Source organism: Stenella coeruleoalba (assembly GCF_951394435.1).
Source record: "Stenella coeruleoalba genome assembly, chromosome: 10".
Classification (NCBI taxonomy): Eukaryota; Metazoa; Chordata; class Mammalia; order Artiodactyla; family Delphinidae; genus Stenella; species Stenella coeruleoalba.
In genome coordinates, this window is record NC_137156.1 from 28,535,570 (window position 1) to 28,553,290 (window position 17,721).

Sequence of the window (17,721 nt, forward strand, 5' to 3'; positions counted from 1 at the left end):
AACATGTGTGTACATGAAAATTGGTACTCAAGTACATGTACATGTATATTCATAGAAGCAATTTCTTCAATAGCCAAAAGGTAGAAATAACTTCTTCATATTTTCTTGTGTATGGAATTTATTGAACATCTTGGATTTCTGTGTTTGTAATTTTCATCAAATCAGAAAATTTTGAAAGCTGCTTTTTCTCTTCCTCTTCCGCTCCTTCAAGCGATCCAGTTTCATATTTACTTTGTTGTTTGATGTTACCCTACAACTTACTGATATTTCTTTTCATTTTTTTAGACTCCTTTTTTCTCTGTGTTTCATTTTGTATAATGGATATTTCTGTGTCTTCAATTTCTCTAGTCTCTTCTCTTCCAGTGTCTAATTTGCCATGAATCCTAACAGTGTATTTTTCATCGCAGACATTGTAGTGATTTGCGTCTTTTATATGACTTATATGTTTCTATTTAACTTTTGAACAAATAGAATACAATTATAGTAAATACTTTAATAGTCTTGCCTGCTAATTCTAATATCTGTGTCAGTTCTAATATCTGTGTCAAAACAAACTGTGTCAGTTTTTTTTTGATTGATTATTTTTTGCCCTCATTATGGGTCATATTTTCCTGCTTCTTTGCAAGCCTGATGATCTTTAATCAGATCCCAGAAGTTGTGAATTTTGCTTTATTGGGGTTGGATATTTTTGTATCTCTCTATGTGTTCTTGAACTTTGGTTCTTTATTAAGTTACTTGGAAATAGGTTGATCCTTTGGGGTCTTGCATTTAAGATTTGTTAGGTGCACCAAACCAGCATTTAAATGTAGGTCTAAACATTCCTTGTTATTGAGGCAAGACTCTTCTGAGTATTCTCAATGCCCCATGATTCATTCATTTTGGCTGATGGGAACAGGCACTGTTCCTGGCCACGTGTGAGTGACAGGAACTGTTTGGTCTAATCATCTCGGATGATGTTTGCCCAACTTTGCATGGTTTTCTTACAGACATGTACCCATCAGTACTCTGCTGAATATGGAAGACATGATCCACGAGCCTCCAGTTTCCTCTCCCTTTGCAGTTTCTTCCTCTCCAGTGGTCTGTCCTGCACACCCTAACAGCTTGATTCTTCCCAGGCTCTCAGTTCCTTACATTAGGGAGATTTCTGTCCCTGCCTCAGCTCCCTCTGCCTGCACTGCAGCCTAGAAACCCTGTCAAGGTAGATATCTGGGACAACCATGGGGCTTACCTCATTTGTTTCCCATCTCTCAGCAACTGAGATGGGATTACATCATCTTGGCTGGAACTGGATGTCCTTCCTCACCAGTCAGTTACTGATATCATTCCTTGATTCTCTGAACCATTCTAGTTTCCTGCCAAGACATTTCCTTTTTTCTAAGCTGATTTAATTTGGGTTTCTCCAACTTATGTCTAAAAAATATGACTAATAACAGGCAATAATCAAGTAACACACATGAATTTATAAGCCATATTGACATAGACAGATTCCATTTAACCTGATTAATGAGTAATTGTTTAAAATCTTTACTGAAAGTTTTTTAGCGGTAGGCCACATTTGGTTAAAATCCTGATGCAAGGCATCAGAAAGCAAAATTATAACCTCCTTGAACTTACATGAGCTCTGGAGGAAAATCTGATAATGGTACTATAAAATCCACACAAAACAGAGAAAACTTCTCTGTTGGTTCCTGTGCTATAGTTAACAAAATCCTTTGCTGTTTCTAACAAATATAACTGTGACCTAAATGCTTCACAAAAGACAGAAACAATGTGAGATTTAGGTTCATTAAGGCTTCAGATACTATTAATATGACTATTGTTCACCTGCTTGGACCCCTAAGACTTTTCAGACTTGAAAGTAAGCTTTGCTATATTACAGACAGCGGTTCAAAATATCTCAGTATTAATCATCGCAGGTTCCATTTATTCCCTATTCATGAATCATCAGCTGTTTTTGGACGCGTTTTGTGATGCAAATGCTACAGACTTTTCTGGGCTATTTGGCATTACTGTATGAAAAATCATAACTCTGACATCATAGACTAAAGCATCAGTAACACAGCAAATTGACAGGCCTGGGACCAAGTGCACAGAAATCCTTGAGATGTAAGCTGTTTAGGTAGCTTTCAGGCTGCTTGACAGTCTTTTGACCCATGTCACTATTTATTTTCTATAATGATTTGGTCATAGAACTATGTGTTACTAGGAAATTCCCCTGGGTAGTTTAAGCATTAAAAAATGTTGATTTTACTACCTTGTCTTTTCACAGACTCTTTCTGCCACCTGGCATTTAAAAGGTAGACTAAAAGCTAAGGTTGGATAGGAAAATGACAGACAGTGGTCTATGTCATGGCAAAACAATGTTTACAGTTCACTGAAATGTTCCTCCATCTAAAAATTGGAACTTGGTCTATAGGAATAGAGAAATCTCTCAATTTTTGAGAACAGGAAAAGTAAAAAACAATAAAAGAAGTAACATGAATCCAAAAATGTATTTATGGAATCAAAAACTCTAATTCCTATTAACAATATCTTTTTGCTAATAAAATTGAACAATTTATATTTGGAAAATGCAGTATATGGGAAAAGAAATGACTACAGACCTGCTTACTAAATAATCATTCATTCCCTCAGGAATCAAGAGGACAAATTTATCAAATTTAGGTTTGACATGAAGTTGGGAGAAATTGTGAGCTTGTTAGGTGGCAGAATGTGGAGTCAAAAAGATCTTGACAGGCTGAAGTAACAGGCCTAATAACATCATTTCACCAGATAAAATTTATGTCACAAAGTGCAAAATTCTTTATTGGGATTTATAGTAGGGGAAACGTGGTGTGTGTGTGTGTGTGTGTGTGTGTGTGTGTGTGTGTGTGTGTCTGTTTATATGTTTATATGTGTGTGTGCATATATATAGTGATATGATCATTTTATAATTTATATAAATGACATATATTTATAAAATGATAATATGATCATTAAGTGTCAAGTGCTCTGTGAAGCAACTTATATGTACTCTCTCATTTCATTTCATCCGTATAGTCACTTGAGAGTGTAATTACTCTTATTAACTCAATTCTACAAATGAAGGAACTGAACTTCAGAGCGGTAAGTGACAGGATCTAGACATGAACGTGGTCCTGGGTCTGTCTGAGTGCAGAGACCATACTCTTACCCATATTCTTGTAGCTTCTTACCCATATTCCTGTAGCTTCCCTATAGCTAAGTGAGTCAGACATTTCACATGACTGCCAAAGAAACACAAAATACATGAGTGACAGTGAATATCTAATAAGACTGAGTGAAAATCTTCTTTCTGACAAACAAAATCTCCAGCTTTTTTCCCCTCTATAAGCTGCTGTACAGGGTCCTCTGTACGGACACGGGTGTGAGTTAAAGGAAAGCCATTGTTAAATAGTAGTGGACAACACGTGGTTCTGGACTCTCTGCTCTCAGCTTTACCTACACCCTCTGTTCATGCGGTATTACTTTGCTAGAGCTGAGATAAGAAAATAACATAGACTGTGAGGCTTAAACAACAGAATTTTATTCCCCCATAGTTACAGAGGCTAGAAGTCCAAAATCAAGGTGTCAGCAGGATTGGTTTCTTCTGAGGGCCTCTCTCGTTGGCTTGACACGTAGATGGCCATCCTTTTCTGCGTATCTTCACATTGTCTTCCCTCTGTGTATGTCTGGGTCTTAATTTCCTCTTCTTATAAGGACAGCAGTCATATTGGATTAGGACCCACGCATAAGACTTCATTTTACCTTAATTACCTCTTTAAAGACCTTATCTCCATAGTCGCATGAGGTACTAGGGATTACAACTTCAGCATATGAATTCATATATAACACATGCAAAGCCTTGATCTGGGTTACCACTTCATTTAAGCACTGGTAGCTCTGCCTAGTTTTATGACAGGTCCGGGCTGAGAGAACTCAGCTCAGGAAGGGACATTTCAAATGGGTGTTCAATTGGTGTCTCATGATCAGATGCTCCATTTCAACCAGGGCCAATAACGTGGTAGATGCTGTTTTTCAAATACGTCTTAATCCCCACTGCAGATGACAAAGCCTTTCTTTGGAATCCCAGGGTGCTGCATTGTGATTCTATGAACATGTTCACATAACTGATACCATAGGATCTTCTGGATCTTAATATATAGGATCTACTGGGTCATATAGCCTAAGTGGTAGCAGTACTAGCCCTAAAACCTGAAACTGATAGAGTACCCATTTTTGTTCTAGGTCCCACTCAGTCAGCCGGCAGTCTAATGTGTGCTGTGCTTTCTTCATCATAGTAGGAGGTGAAAAATTCAATCATTTGTTTTCGTTTTGTTTTGTTTTGTTTTTTTCAATCATTTGTCTTTTACTTTAGAAGGGCTGTGACTGCTGGACCTCTAAAACTTTTACTGATACGGCAAGCTCCTAAGACTTCATAGAGTTTATTCTCTGAAGCACATGTGTCTCTCTCAATGCTAGCAACTTCTTGTTTACCCAGCTTAATGAACATATAATCAAAGTGATGGGTCAATATGTTGTTTATGAAAAGTACAAAGACAGACCAGCTCTCTTTAGACTAATTTTGTCAGAGGACTATAGTTAACGTAGCTCTTGGGGAAAATGGTAAATGTATCTTATTGCCCCTTCCAGGTGAATACACACATTTCGAATTCTCCTGAATGGAATAGAAAAGTACTCATTTACCAAATCCACAGCCTGATAGCATACAAAGAACCTAGGGCTATATTAGTCTACTCTGTTAAAAAAAAAAAAAATCCACATCGGGCACAGAGGCTGCAATTGAGGCTACTGCTTGGTAGAGTTTTTGATACCTTGGCCTTTCAGCCTTGCATAGGATGAGCTGTTGTTTCTGCCATGCTTGTAGGAGCCATCCAATAGTGAACTAGCAACATGTATTGGAGTCTTTGACAGGTGCCAAATCTTTTATCTTTGGAATGTGTTTCCAAAACCCTTCACTCATATCTATTCAATTTTATCTACTAGACTTTCTGATCAAGCACTCTTGAAATCTAGTCCTTTCTTACTCCTCTGGTTCCTGTTGGCCAGCGCTGACCATGTCTTGCTGCTCTTTTAATTCTTTCCTGTCTTACTAGTCCCAGAATGGCTTGGCTAGGTCATGTCATAGGCCTAAGGATTAGGTGGGGAGATGGAGTAGACCGTGAAAGGGGGACACATGCATGTTATTTTGTAGCAGAGAGGCTGCTGCATTTTCTTTAATCAAGAAGGGGATGTTAACCCTTAAGATCGAGGGTGTGGATCGTTTCTGTAGGTTGACAGGGCTCAAAGGATTCCAAATACACAGAAGTTTCAGGGGCACACACCCAGATGTGTGACTATCCTAAGTGTCAAAGTACCATTTATGTTTCATCCAGGGCCAAGAATTTGGCATAACGGAACTGCCTTGGTGGGAATTTAACCTCAGAGAGCTAAGCCAGGCTATTAAGTCCTGATCCTGGCCCTCAATTTTGTTTTCTGTCCTCCTGCTACAAGAGATAAAAGTCCTTTGTAAGCTGCCAGAGAGGCCCATTGGCTTCAATATTTGTTTTTCAATTACCTGTGGATTGTCTACAAGTTTTCACTGTCTTTTTCTGGGGCATCCATGGTACTTAGCAATTGTGTCCCCATCCCGCATCCTTTTTAAACATGTGGGATGTTGCAGCAGCCAGAGCTTTCCTTTCCACTGGCAGATCATCCGAACTTACCACCAGTGAGCATTTTAACAACTGGACCACCACCTTGAGCCAGGGGCTTTCTATGTTTTACCTGTCACCAGTAATGGTGTCTTCACTGACAGATGGGTGGTGAGTTATTTAGCTGCAGAAACCACATCATATCACTTTCTTTTTCTGAACATTCCTGGTACCAAATATTATAGTGTAGTTCCCTGGAAACAGATACTTAGATGGAGTTCTTGTACAGGATAATTATTAGATAATAGTATCTGTGGGAGAAAATAGCAAATGTGGGAACAAAAGGTGGGGTAGGAAATGAGATTGGGCAAAAGGAGAAGTCAAATTGTCATGCAAGCCCAACAAAGCCTGGGCCAACCCCATGGGAAGGTTTGGAGCATCCCTATGGAGGTCTGATAGAGCTGGCTTCTGGTTGTCCAAAATGACCAGACTCTATACAACACTCTACACCCCCCCCACCCCCTTCACAATTAAAAGAAGTCTGTGTCCTTGGACAAAGCATCACTCTGCCGCTGAGGAAACCCTGAAAGAGTTGACACCTGGAGTGTGCCTGCCCCAGTAGCTGTGGCAACACATCCTTTCTTGAAGTGGGAACAATGCAACTCCATGTGCAACACAAAAGTCAAGTTACACTCTCTCTTCATACCATACATTTCACAAGAACACAAATTCCAGACGAATCCAATAGCCAAATCAATGTCATTTTTTAAGTTGAAAATTTTTTAAAAATTCCTGACAATCTTCCCTAATCTTAGCCTGTTAGCTCCTTATTTTAGCTTGATTTGTTTTACAGAATCAGTACTCTCTGTGTTATTGAGAATGTTTTCCATTCCAGTAGATATTTTTTTCTGTTTCTTCATTTGCTGCCAGCAAATCTATACAGGAATAAAGTGTATTTTCTACACGTGAATACTGCTCTGCCTTTTCTGGGAAACAGAATTACTTTAACAGTCACTTATAGGGAGTGGGAACCTGCCAGCTTATCATTGGCTTAATTGTATTTATTTAAGTACTTACAGATCTTCCTAGACTTACAATGGGCTTAGTCACGATAAACCCATCATAAGCAGAAAATATCTTAAGTAGAAAATGGATCTAATACACCTAACCTACCCAACAGCATAGCTTAACCTAACCTAAATACTGCACTGAAAGTGAAAAAGAGATGCTTGTATGGGTAAGAATGGCTGTAATTGTATCGGTTGTTTACCCTTATAATCACATGGCTGACTGGGAGCTGTGGGTCCCTGACACTGCCCAGAATCACAAGAGAATATCGTACCACATATTGCTAGCCAGAGAAAAGACAAATTCAAAGTGTAAAGTGTGGTTTCTACTGAATGCATATTGCTTCACACCATTGTAGTATTGAAAAATTGTAAGTTGAACCATGATAAGTCAGGAACAACATGCAGGTACTCAAAATTATTCATTCTACGATAAAAATAAAACTAATACATAAATAAAAATGAGATAATACATATTAATGTTGTTTTAAGTCACTGTATTTGGGGATAATTTAGCATACATTGATAAATAATACAATTACTTTTATAAGTTTGCTTTGTTTATTTATTTATTTAGTGTAACCTTCAAAAAGCTGAAAGTCATAAAGGCAGGAACCACATCTGACCCAAGCAGTACTTTATTTCTAGCACATAGCATAGAACCTGATATTTAATAGATATTCAATAAAAGTATGTCAAATAAATAAAAAAGTAAATCAATGAAAGAACAAATAGATATTAGTAAGAACTCTCCAAAAATAAAATGGAAAGAATGTTTCCCCTATTACTGGAAGGTATTCAGGAATAATCTTGTTGAAAATTTGTCATGGGGAAAATTTGACAAATGAGGATTGTGTTAAGATTCAACCTGTTGATTCAGAAATTCTCTTATATGGACTTCTTCATGTCTCAATACATTCTTCTCTCTAAAATGGAACAATACTTCCTTCTAAGCACCCTCAGGTAAGCTTTCATGCAATGCTATCTTCTACAGTATTGAGCAAGGAATTTCTTTGAAAAAAGACAATTAGAAATACACTTACACACATACACACACATACACTCCACGTACCCATACACACATGCCTACTTTAAAATAGGATTTCTGGTTATTTCAAATTCTTACTTAGAATGGAAGAGCAGGTAATATTATATAGCTCCTCTTTTGAAAGATCTTGAACTTTCAAACCAGATACTTTGGATTTAAATTTAATTTTGTCTCTTTCTAGATATCTGCTATGGGAAGATTCCTTCACATGATCTGATTTCCCATATTCTATCTCCAACTCAGATCCATTCTTTAAAATCAGTCTTAGTTTATCCAACTATCTGCTGCATATACCCAATTTGATGTTTCACAAGCACCTTAAATCCAACATATCCACAAACTAACCCAATAATTATCTTAAACCATCCCACCAGCCTCACTTCACCTACTTACCTAATCCCTACTCCTCCTCCCATGTTTTATGTATTAGTTAATGTTACCACCATCTAGTCATCAAGTCATTCTTGATATTCATCCATCTCAACCACTCTGAGATTATCTTATAAGACTCAATTCAGGAATTGTTGTCTTCCTGAAGACTTCCCTGAGCCTCCGGGTTAAATTGAGTTGCCATTTCTGTGTCTTGTATGTATCAGTGCCATGGCACTTACCACAAATTTTAGTTTTATCTTTATGTATCTCCTATGACATCTTTGCTCTCTGTTGGCAGGCAAAAGATTCTATTCTTCTTTGTCTTCCTAAAACCAGAGTCTGACATATTTAGGCATTCAGAGAACTGTTGCGTTTAGTTCAACAAATAATAGATTTCGCATTTTTTCATCTGTAAATTAGAAATAACGATATATATTATTATATATAAATAATATATACATATATGTTTGTATATATTAGATATACACACACACACACATATCCAGGTTGTAAATATTTGAAAGCAGTCAGTGTAGTGCCAAGCAAATAGTGGATCCTGAAAACTACTCTTGAAAATAAATATGAATTAAGGAAATTCTGTTGCAGAAGTTTAGGAACAAAAAGCTGGCAGTGTGGGAGATTGCCCTGATCTGCCAGAAGTGAGATGTATGACCACAAACCAGATCATTCCAAGATTTTTAGTTTTGTAAGGAAGACAGGACTCTGTAAGTCCCTTTTATCTATAAAATCCTGGGCCTTTTGTTTGTGTATCTGAGTGTGTCTATATATACGCACATAAATTTGGATTCCCATTGTCTTATATGCTTTTTAAAAAAATATACTATGCCTAGTCACTTGTTACTATTACTGGTTTCTAGCATGATATCTACAACATAGTAAGGAGTTAGTAGATGTATATTAGGTGAATACAATAGTCACATATATTTTACATAATCACATCATTCTGTTTCTTAATGAGTGTTTACTGGTATCATTTTGTTCTATGTTCACTCAACTCTGGTAAATTGACTCTTGCAACTGAACTTCAATTTACATGGAAGAATCAGTTTTAAAAGATACATGTCAGTCTTTATAATCCTTGTTTCAGTGGATTCAATGCCCCCTTTAGCTCCTTAATGTGTTTATGCCCATTCTTGCTGGAAAATAAACGATACCTAAGCAACACTTCATAGACTCAGCAGTTGTCTTGTAATGAAAACGGCATGGGAGGGATTTATGTAGAAATTGGGTTTAGTAGATAAACAGACATTAGAATTTCAACTAAACCAATCCTTTCTTTTGTCCTTTGATATAATATAGGTAAAGCACAGAAATATATTAAATGATGCCTTTCTTTCCTATTAGCTTCTTTCTGGTAAGGAGTTCTAGATGGCAAAGAGCCCACAGTGAGTCAAAATCTAGAATATTTCAGGAATGAATGTGTAGTGTTCCTCCCACAGAAGAGTTCCAGTTGATTGGGAACACCTACCTTGATATTTAAACTTGGGAAATTTCTGAGGCTCAGTGGGAAAAGGGCTGTGATGATTGAGACCAGCCTTATTGTGGAAGTGAGGAGTGGCTACTAGTAAACCACCCTTTGTCTTTCCTGGACACTTAACTCTTGCCACCTAGCCAAGAGGGAGAGGTAGATGAGAATGGTATGAATCCACAGTGCTGATATTAACATTCAGAACTACCCAGTATGTAATTGCATAGCAAGGAGCAGGGCTTCTGAGTATAGGTAGAAATATATCTTGGGATATAAGAAAGAGGATAGTGGACAAAAAAGGCTTCTGTTTTCTGTTACCAAGAAATATAAATAAATGTCTTATAAAGAAAATCATGTTAGATAGGACTTTTCATTGGAAAGTGTAAGTGACAGGAAAAGCCTTCTCACCAAGATTAGAAAAACTTTTATAATTTAAAAAATGAAAACCCACATTTTCTCTTGTGAGCCTAGCACGAGCGTCCAAAATATTAACTGAATGAGTATTTTTCACCATTATTCTGGAATCTAGATCACTTAGCGACTCAATATGCAGACCCATGGATAGGCTAATAGGAAAACTTGATTTTATTTTTCCCTAATAAGCTGAGAAGTGCACCCCTAAAGTTGTCCAAAATAAAAAGTAGATTTGACACTTAATAGTCACCAAGGATGGTTTCTTTTCCTTTGACTAATAATCTGTTTCACTATTTAATTCATCTTACAGCCCAGAAAGTATGTCTTATGTGAAGTTCTAAAGTCTCTAACTTTATTTATTTATTTATTTATTTATTTTTGTGGACAGAACTCTAGGAAGACAGAGACATTTGATTTTCAAATCTTTTGCTGAATGAGGACAAGAACCAGACTCCAGAGAGAGGGGATTTCAAAGGCTAGCCATATTTTCAGACCCCCAGAAAGTGAGCTGTGCCACAGAGCTAGACTTCAATTCCAACAGGGCATTTGAAATGCTGTAAAGCAGGAAGCATACGGAGCACCAGAGAGGGGTAGGGTTATGGAGACTGGGGGAGCTGTGGATCGCTGGAAACTCACTAACCACCATTTCTTGCATCAAAAATTATGGCAAGAAGATTAATTTCAGCCTAATCAGTGTTGGGAAAAGCATTAGCAGTGTAAACCCTGGATTGACTCAGAAACTGGTTGGGTCTGAGCCTGTGGAAAAAGTAGCTCAGTCCCTCACCCTGCGTAGGGCTGGGGAAGACAGTGCTGACAGTATTAATTCCTGCACATATTTACTGAGTGCTTACTATGTGCCAAATACTGATATTATGGCACTAAACAGAACAGAGAAGACTCTTTCTCAGGAAGTTTACGTTCCTGTGAGGATGACAAACAATAAGTAAGGAAAAAAACGGGCATCGGAATTATAGATTGTGATAGGTTCCTTGAAGGTAATAGACCAGGTGATGAGAAACAGTTTAAAGAATGTTAGGGCAACCTAAGTAGTTTGCAAAGGTGACAATAGAAAATGGGTGAGATAAAGTAAGTTTTCCACTCATGGAGGACACTGTCCTCAACCTCAGATTCAGAGGAGCACAAACATGTAATATGCTCAGGGAACTAGAATACTGTGTAAGCTCTATTTCAGCCAGGCAATAAGATGTTAGAGAATTTGGCAGAGAAAATATTTCATAAAAACGTTCCTGCAATTAAAATACAAAGAGTTTTTAAATCAGACTATTAAATATTTCAATAATACAACAAAAATAGTTTTGTTAATGTCAACATATGCTGGAACTGAACTCATGTTTTATTTGTTTTGTTTTTTTGCTTTTTCAATTATACATAATCACACATAGGTTTTTCTCCCCCAGGGAAGCCTATGCTAGAGTGATTTGTTTTCATTGAAAACAAGAAAATAATGATAATACCTTGTGTTCTGAGTTTCATTTTTTAAGCAAAACTCAAATGATCACACTTCAAAATCCTAACATAAACACTGTGTTTTGGACTAACTAGTCCACGTAATTGAAACAATAGCTTGTGGCTTGAAATTTTCATCAAGTTTATGATGTCTGTGGGAAACTACCCTTCCTACCTAGAGCAGCAGTAGCCTCTCAGTTTCCTGGGGCAAGTGTAGAGAATAGAGAGGCTGGTATATCTCAAACAGTCTCATCTGATTATGTTAGTGTGTGTGTGTGTGTGTGTGTGTGTGTGTGTGTGTGTGTGCGCGCGCGCACACACATACACACATGCACGTGTGTATTTTCAGCATCTTACTGCACACAGGACCCATACTAAAGACTAATAATTTCGTAAATGGAATCATATCATCTTCATGCCTATCATTTACCATCAAGGAAAAATTTTAAAAATCATAAATGCAAGATGATGCAAGTGATATACTGGGTGTCGATTTTCCAAGGCATATGATTCCTTTTACAAAATTATTAGTACTTAGTATGGGTCCTGTGTGCAGTAAGGTGTTAAAATACATATACATGCACACATACACAACCAATAACATAATTGAATGCAATTGTTTGAGATATACCAGCCTATGATGTTAAAGAAGGAAAAAGATGATATGTTTCGATGAGAAGGAATGCAAGGTTTTTCTTCCATCTACATCTATTTAATAGATGAGACACCATCAGGATGTCATAATAGTTCCTAACCATGACCTCAACAATATGTAAGTTATGTTAACTACCAAGCCCTGCAGCTTAAGAAAGGAGTAAAAAGAAAAAGCCCTTACAGGAAGAATTACATATTTTTACAAAAGATTCCCTCAAAAAATTGGCCAGCGTGTGGAAGTCTGGTAATATGGACCTTATTCTATCATGCCTAGAACAAAGCATTCTTTACAAGGTATTGTACTCAGTGCCTTGCATCACCCTTTATCCTAACCATTTTTAAGTGCTTTCACATACTACTACTAGGTGCCCAATACTCCTCTAGTGACTTCTCTCATCATCCAGCAAAATTTAGATAAATCTCTCTCTTCTATCCTTCTTTGAAAATGCATTGACTCGTGAAATACCACTGCATTGTTGAATAGTCTCATGATCCAAATCTCACTTTAGTTTTTATTTCTTAAGTTCTTTTCCACTGATTTCTTAGAGGATTCCTTTTTTTTTCTAGTTAACTAAATTAGGATAACATGAACTTTTAGTACTCACTCAGATGTAGCTCTTCCTATAAGATTTACATTTGTGAAGGTTCTTTTAAAAACATGGTAACTTGATTCAAAGAAACGGATGTGAGATGCTGGCATTTATGTCAAGCTGGGACACTACTAAAATCATGCCAGTAGGCAATCAACATAAATTGCTACCCTAAGAACTGACCTTTAGCTCTTGTAAATTATGATAGGACATCCTACTGGAGTTACAGAAAAACTCACTCCTTGTTCTGAATGAGCAATAGGAAAATAAAAGAAAAAAAGAATAATCAAAAGTGCAACGCAGGAGAAGTCACTGATATTTTCCTGAAAAATGTCTTGGAAAATAAACACTACTTATTATATTCTTCCTGAATTTAACGGTTAACAGAACAATAGGGAAAAAAAAGAGAAGAAATTTTTAAAAACGATGTATCTAAGTACCTAGTTGCAAATGAAAAGTACCATGTTTAACTAACTTAAACAGAAACGTAATTTATTGAATCAACATCAGATAGATCTCAGAACTGATGCAGCAGCTGGAGGACATGTCAAAGGGAAAGGATGACAGGATCTAAGGGAAAGGAAGGAAAAAGCGAGATTATGCCACCTGTACTCTGCCACCCTACTGGACTATTGGCTCTGCCAAAGTCTCTATGAATACTTTCTGACAAACCTTTCCATTACCACCCCAAGATTCAAAGAATTGATGGGAACTTTCAACTGGCTGGGTCTAGTCAACCTCTATGTTTGTTGTCTGGGAGTTGGAGAAGGCATATCTGCCCCGCCTTGAGCTTTTGTGATGGGAAGTGTGGCATGGACCTCACTTATATTGGCTTTTTCATGATGAAGGCTGTTTGTGTCCTGAGCAACCTCAGGTGATTATCATCCAGTTCATTCTACTCCTTTGGTTTTTCATCCAATTTACATAATAACAGAGAAGTGCTCCTACATATCATAATGCAAATCTGTAATCTTTTATACACACAATAAATGCACTTATCATCTCCCCCAAATGAGGTGTACAAAATCTCAACAGTTATTGCGTTTAGCTTTGGATCTCATTTATTTCTTTGGTGTTGTAAATATATCTTGGTATTGTGCAAACTATGGACAAAATTGCAGTTAACTCTACCAGCACAGCCTATGTAAAGTTGCAGAAGATAGAAAACTGCAAAAGGTAGAAGAAGAAATAAAATGGAAACTAGTTAAGATATGCATATATATGCATAACCTTCTTCCTCTCTCAGTCTCTATCAAAACTTGTATGTGTTATGGCCTTATTTCTCCTCTTAACTGTCACAAATTGACAACAGGGTGCTATTGATCCATATTGAGTTAATGCATTGCCCTTTATAAAATTTATGATCCATAATAATGTGAAACACTTGGTGGCAGTCTTCATGATAACAAACCAGTCATGAATAGTGTAAAGTTAGTCACTGTGCAAGCTGGTATGGATGAGATAGTTTTTGTGAGGGGAACTTTCTAATACTCCCATATAACATCATGTAAATGGCATACTACTTTAAAACTGGTCTTTAAATAGCAAAGTGGATGGATACATGTAGATGAGAAAGTAAGAGTGGAAGATAAAATAGTAAAGTGAAAATATCCTGTTTTATACGATATTATTTAATGACTTGGAAGACTTCACCCGGCAGTAGATTAAAGTAGTTTGGAAGAGATCATTGAACTTTTTAAATAAAAATAGTATAATAAATAACAACTAGCTTTCTTATGCTCTTAATTAATACAGCTCTCTTGGATTTCACCAACCAAAAATAAAAGGACATCGCCCTACTGCCTCATCCTTCCTCTACAACCTCATTTACCTGTCTTCGTCTAGTGTTAATCTGGGTTAAGTTTTTTGTTTTCCTCTATTGTTTTAAGTTGATGCAGGTAGTTGAATATAGTCACTACTAAAAAGCAGAGTCTGAATATCTCTCTTATGCACATTTCTTGACATATTTTGGAAGCACTGGACAGAAATTGAAAGCAATACCCTTCTCACATTTGTTTTCTATTATTAATGTCAAAAGTCATCCATCCATTCCATCTATATCCATCCCTCTCACCACCTATCTATCATTATCTATGACTATTTTCCCTCTCCTCTTGTTCTTATCTCTTCCTTATCTAAATATGTCAAAGATGGTAAGTGTTTCATAAGAGAGTGATTTATAAAAATACAACCAAACCACAGTCCTGTCTCAAATGGTGAGGCTGGCCAGCATATGCAACTAATTCTCACAGAGGCATTCTAGAAAACCAATGACAAGATTGGGACTCTGGGCTAGCCCCGGGGCAGTCAGCAGTGGTAGACTGCTACACACAGTCTCATGTGTAAAGTTTCTGAACTGACACAAGGCTTAATGGAAATGAACCTTGACGATGTGGCCAAAGGAGTGTAAGTGACATCCTGCTTGGCATGCCACAGTGATTTTTTCTTTCCTCTCTTGAAGGCATAATGCTTCCTGTGGGAAACCCTGACTTAAAATGCCAATGTGTGCTTAGATAGGGGATTCACCAACCCTGAAGAGGACATAAGGACCCCAGAAACAGGTCCTTTCTTATCCACAGACTCCATTACTCTTGCCCACCCAATGGAAAGGGAGCATGACTACACCAGTTTCAACTGACACAAGGTTGGAATAATAGCGTATCTTTTTTTTTTAACATCTTTATTGGAGTATAATTGCTTTGCAATGGTGCATTAGTTTCTGCTGTATAACAAAGTGAATCAGTTATACATATACATATGTTCCCATATCTCTTCCCTCTTGCGTCTCCCTCCCTCCCACCCTCCCTATCCCACCCCTCCAAGCGGTCACAAAGCACCGAGCTGATCTCCCTGTGCTATGCGGCTGCTTCCCACTAGCTATCTATTTTACGTTTGGTAGTGTATATATGTCCATGCCACTCTCTCACTTCGTCTCAGCTTACCCTTCCCCCTCCCCATGTCCTCAAGTCCATTCTCTAGTAGGTCTGTGTCTTTATTCCCGTCTTACCCCTACGTTCTTCATGACCTTTTTTTTTTTTTCCTTAGATTCTATATATATGTGTTAGCATACGGTATTTGTTTTTCTCTTTCGGACTTACTTCACTCTGTATGACAGACTCTAGGTCCATCCACCTCACTACAAATAACTCAATTTCGTTTCTTTTTATGGCTGAGTAATATTCCATTGTATATATGTGCTCCATCTTCTTTATCCATTCATCTGTTGATGGACACTTAGGTTGCTTCCATGTCCTGGCTATTGTAAATAGAGCTGCAATGAACATATTGGTACATGACTCTTCTTGAATTATGGTTTGCTCAGGGTATATGCCCAGTAGTGGGATTGCGGGGTCATATGGTAGTTCTATTTGTAGTTTTTTAAGGAATCTCCATACTGTTCTCCATAGTGGCTGTATCAATTTATATTCCCACCAACAATGCAAGAGTGTTCCATTTTCTCCACACCCTCTCCAGCATTTATTGTTTCTAGATTTTTTTGATGATGGCCAGTCTGACCAGTGTGAGATGATATCTCATTAATAGCATATCTTATAAAAATGAAAATATAAGAAGACTGTGGAAAATGAAAAGAGGCACCCAGTTATTCCTTACTTATTGGTTATCTACTATAATGAATCACATATTGTTCTAAGTTTGTGGAGAATCAAAGAAAAATAAGATATGCTGTCCCTGCTCTCCAGGAATTGCCATATATATATAAATATATATATATATATATATATATACACACACATATATATATAATGATAGGTGGCGAGATGGATGGATACAGATGGAATGGATGGATGACTTTTGACATTAATAATAGAAAACGAATGTGAGAAGGGTGTTGCTTTCAATTTTTGTCCAGTGTTTCCAAAAGGTGTCATGAAATGTGCATAAGAGAGATATTTAGACTCTGTTTTTTTAATATATATATGTAAAACACAATAGTTAGCATAGTTACCGAAGTCCAGGAGTGATATGGATAGAAAATGCTCTGCAAATAAATAGTTTTCCCAGAGAAACAAACAAGCAAATAAACTGTTAAAAAATTTTTTTACTTTCAATAAAATATTGCTATTCCAAGTGAAGATGATAAGGTTGATACACAATCCAAATCACCTGTACTTTGTATTTGGGTTATTTTTTTAAATAGTAGAACTGGGTTTATTAAACCTTCTGTTACTGACTTTTTTAATGAAATCTCAACTATAAGAGTCTGAGGCTCTATGAAATGGAACAAGTCAAAGCTAAATAGGTTATATTCAGGCCATAGATGAAATTTGGAGTGAATGCCACTTGACCTTAATTCACATAAAAAGTACTTTTTAAAGGAAGACTATCCCATGCACTTCTTAGCCAGTGAACCAGAACAATGTGCTATTTGTTGGGAGAGACATACAATTAAACTAGTCATTAAACTATAGTATAATAAGTGTTATTAGAGGCAAACTATAGGGCATTAAAAGAGTTTATAGGATAGATAACAAAACCACAAATGGCCATAAAGTTCTCGTGGACAGATGAGGATCTAGGATGGAGGTCAGCAAACTACAGCCTGTGGCTGAATCTGGCCATTGCTTGTTTTTAAATAAAGTTTAATTGGAACATAGCCACACCTGTTCATTTATGCATTAGTTGCTTTTACCCTTCAACTGCAGACTAGAGTAGTTGCAACAGAGACCATCCGGTCTTCAAAGTCTAAAATATTTACCATCTTGCCCTTTACAAAAAATGTTTGCTGACACCTAGTCTAGGGCGAGCCCAAGTGCCTAATGGGCCAGATAGGAGACCTAAACAAGTAAAGTAGGGCAAGTATAAAAGGGAGTGGTGGGGTCTGTGGCAAACTAGAAGGTAATTACCCCATCCTAGACAGGAGCCCAGCCTGGCCAAGTGGTGACCTGCGGAAATGTTGCCAGATCTTTCCATTTTTCAAGGAAAAGTAGAAATCTGGATTTTTATGTGA

The 17,721-nt window shown here is 37.1% G+C and overlaps 1 protein-coding gene across 2 annotated transcripts in view; it reads left to right on the forward strand.

Annotated features, from left to right (window-relative positions):
* The window catches only part of LOC307192303 (uncharacterized protein), a 238,615-nt gene that overhangs the window by 158,618 nt on the left and 62,276 nt on the right, over positions 1–17,721 (forward strand). The window contains exon 4 of one of the 2 annotated variants that reach the window (XR_013830030.1): positions 15,214–15,510. The exons of the other annotated variant lie outside the window; for it this stretch is intronic. The gene's annotated coding sequence lies outside the window, so the exon portion shown is untranslated. Of the gene's footprint in view, positions 1–15,213; positions 15,511–17,721 lie in introns of those variants that run through there. 2 annotated transcript variants of the gene reach the window in all.